The sequence below is a fragment of the Labeo rohita genome, unplaced genomic scaffold (genome assembly GCF_022985175.1).
Source record: "Labeo rohita strain BAU-BD-2019 unplaced genomic scaffold, IGBB_LRoh.1.0 scaffold_2377, whole genome shotgun sequence".
Classification (NCBI taxonomy): Eukaryota; Metazoa; Chordata; class Actinopteri; order Cypriniformes; family Cyprinidae; genus Labeo; species Labeo rohita.
The window spans coordinates 3,785-7,715 of record NW_026128635.1 but is presented as its reverse complement, the minus strand read 5'-3'; the positions used below and the strand labels follow the sequence as shown (position 1 = coordinate 7,715).

Genomic DNA, 3,931 nt, shown 5'->3' with positions numbered 1-3,931 from the left:
ATAATGCAACCTTACCAAAAATATGAAATTTATTTTTTTGACACCAAAGCCCTGACACACTTTTCAAGTTATTTTATATAAAAAGAAAATGTTTTTATTGACTGGTATCTGAAGTTAAAATTAATTTGACACAAACTGCCTGCGATTGTTGACTGGTATCTGAAGTTAATGTTTATTAATATATAATGTATTTGAAAAAGAAAATGTTTTAATTTGAACTCCTGGAGATCGCTGGCAAGTATAATGCAACCTTGTTTAAAAATATGAATTTAAACCAAACCAAAATTTTTTTTGACACCAAAGTTGACACACTTTTCAAGTTATTTTATATAAAAAGAAAATGTTTTAATTTGACACAAACTGCTTGCGATTGTTGACTGGTATCTGAAGTTAATGTTTATTAATATATAATGTATTTGACGCGAACTCCTGGAGATCGCTGGCAAGTATAATGCAACCTTACCAAAAATATGGCATTTTTTTTTGACACCAAACCCCTGACACACTTTTCAAGTTATTTTATATAAAAAGAAAATGTTTTAATTTGACACAAAAAAATGTGGACTGGTTTATTAAATGTTTATTATAATATATAATGTATTTGATTTTTCCTGAGATGGCAAGTATGATGCAACCTTACCAAAAAAAAAAAAAAAAAAAAAAAATTTTTTTTTGACACCAAAGTTCTGACACACTTTTCAAGTTATTTTATATAAAAAGAAAATGTTTTAATTTGACACAAACTGCCTGCGATTGTTGACTGGTATCTGAAGTTAATGTTTATTAATATATAATGTATTTGACGCGGAGTCCTGGAGATCGCTGGCAAGTATAATGCAACCTTACCAAAAATATGAAATTTATTTTTTGACACCAAAGTTCTGACACACTTTTCAAGTTATTTTATATAAAATAAAAAAAATTTTTAATTTGACAAAAACTGCCTGCGATTGTTGACTGGTATCTGAAGTTAATGTTTATTAATATATAATGTATTTGACGCGAACTCCTGGAGATCGCTGGCAAGTATAATGCAACCTTACCAAAAATATGAAATGTATTTTTTGGACACCAAAGTTCTGACACACTTTTCAAGTTATTTTATATAAAAAGAAAATGTTTTAATTTGACACAAACTGCCTGCGATTGTTGACTGGTATCTGAAGTTAATGTTTATTAATATATAATGTATTTGAATATATAATGTCCTGGAGTTCCTGCTGGCAAGTATAATGCAACCTTACCAAAAATATGAAATTTATTTTTTTTTTTTTGAAAAAAAAACCCTGACACTTTTCAAGTTATTTTATATAAAAAAAAAAATGTTTTAATTTGACACAAACTGCCTGCGATTGTTGACTGGTATCTGAAGTTAATGTTTATTAATATATAATGTATTTGAATGCAAAAACTCCTGGAGATCGCTGGCAAGTATAATGCAACCTTACCACCTTACCAAAAAATGAAATTTTTTTGGACACCAAAGTCCTTTTAAAAAGAAAATGTTTTAATTTAACACAAACTGCCTGCGATTGTTGACTGGTATCTGAAGTTAATGTTTATTAATATATAATGTATTTGACGCGAACTCCTGGAGATCGCTGGCAAGTTAATGCAACCTTTTTTTTTTTTAACCAAAAAGCCTGAAACACTTTTCAATTTATTTTATATAAAAAGAAAATGTTTTAATTTTTTTTGACACTGCGATTTTTATAAAAAGAAAATGTTTTAATTTGACATCTGAAGTTAATGTTTATTAATATTTAATGTATTTGATGCGAAGTCCTGGAGATCGCTGGCAAGTATAATGCAACCTTACCAAAAATATGAAATTCATTTTTTTTGGACACCAAAGCCCTGACACATATTTCAAGTTATTTTATATAAAAAGAAAATGTTTTAATTTGACACAAACTGCCTGCGATTGTTGACTGGTATCTGAAGTTAATGTTTATTAATATATAATGTATTTGAACTTGGAGATCGCTGGCAAGTATAATGCAACCTTACCAAAAATATGAAATTTATTTTTTTTTTTTTTTTTTTGACACACTTTTCAAGTTATTTTATATAAAAAAAAAAAATGTTTTAATTTGACACAAACTGCCTGCGATTGTTGACTGGTATCTGAAGTTAATGTTTATTAATATATAATGTATTTGACGCGAACTCCTGGAGATCGCTGGCAAGTATAATGCAACCTTACCAAAAATATGAAATTTATTTTTTTGACACCAAAAAAAACACACTTTTCAAGTTATTTTATATAAAAAGAAAATGTTTTAATTTGACAAAAACTGCCTGCGATTGTTGACTGGTATCTGAAGTTAATGTTTATTAATATATAATGTATTTGACGCGAACTCCTGGAGATCGCTGGCAAGTATAATGCAACCTTACCAAAAATATGAAATTTTTTATTTTTTGACTGGTATCTGAAGTTAAACCCCTCCTGGAGATCGCTGGCAAGTATAATGCAACCTTACCAAAAATATGAAATTTATTTTTTTGACACCAAAGCCCTGACACACTTTTCAAGTTATTTTATATTTTTATTTGAAAAACTGCAAAATTGTTGACTGGTATCTGAAGTTAATGTTTATTAATATATAATGTATTTGACGCGAACTCCTGGAGATCGCTGGCAAGTATAATGCAACCTTACCAAAAATATGAAATTTATTTTTTTTTTTTTAAAGCCCTGAAACACTTTTCAAGTTATTTTATATAAAAAAAAAATGTTTTTTTTTTTGAAGCCTGACAAACTGCCTATTTTATATAAAAAGAAAATGTTTTAATTTGACACAAACTGCTGCGATTGTTGACTGGTATCTGAAATATATATGTATATGATATATAACTTTGACCTGGAGATCCTGGAGATCGTATAATGCAACCTGCAAAAAATATGAAATATGTTTTTTTTACCAAAAATCCTGACACACTTTTCAAGTTATTTTATATAAAAAAAAAATGTTTTAATTTTAATTTGAAAGAAAATGTTTTAATTTGACACAAACTGACTGGTATCTGAAGTTGGTATCTGAAGTTAATGTTTATTAATATATAATGTATTTGACGCGAACTCCTGGAGATCGCTGGCAAGTATAATGCAACCTTACCAAAAATATGAAATGCATTTTTTGGACACCAAAGCCCTGACACATATTTCAAGTTATTTTATATAAAAAGAAAATGTTTTAATTTGACACAAACTGCCTTTTGTTGACTGGTATCTGAAGTTGATGTTTATTAATATATAATGTATTTGACGCGAACTCCTGGAGATGTTTGGCAAGTATAATGCAATATTACCAAAAAAATAAAAAAAATTTTTTTTTTTTTATTAAACTTTTAAAAAAAATTTTTTTGATATGAAAAATTTTAAAAAAAAAATGTTTTAATTTGAATTTGAAACTGCCTGCGATTGTTGACTGGTATCTGAAGTTAATGTTTATTAATATATAATGTATTTGACGACACCTGGAGATCGCTGGCAAGTATAATGCAACCTTACCAAAAAATGTATATGAAATGGAGATCGCTGGCAAGTTTTTGCAACCTTACCAAAAATATGAATTTATTTTTTTTGACACCAAAGCCCTGACACACTTTTCAAGTTATTTTATATAAAAAGAAAATGTTTTAATTTGACACAAACTGCCTGCGATTGTTGACTGGTATCTGAAGTTAATGTTTATTAATATATAATGTATTTGACGCGAACTCCTGGAGATCGCTGGCAAGTATAATGCAACCTTATGAAAAAATATTTTTTGACACCAAAAAATTGACACACTTTTCAAATTATTTTATATAAAAAAAAAAATGTTTTAATTTTACAAAAAAAAATGCCTGCATTTTTTGATAAAAAAATGTTGAAGTTAATGTTTATTAATATATAATGTATTTAATGTTTAACTATATAAGA

The 3,931-nt window shown here is 27.5% G+C and overlaps 1 long non-coding RNA gene across 1 annotated transcript; it reads right to left on the bottom strand.

Annotated features, from left to right (window-relative positions):
* Positions 1-715: 715 nt before the first annotated feature.
* LOC127159627 (uncharacterized) lies at positions 716-3,214 on the bottom strand. Its single transcript, XR_007826505.1, has 2 exons — positions 3,118-3,214; positions 716-841 (listed from the first exon to the last, which is right to left on the bottom strand). It is a non-coding gene; the product is annotated as an uncharacterized LOC127159627 (long non-coding RNA).
* Between the last annotated feature and the right edge of the window lie 717 nt (positions 3,215-3,931).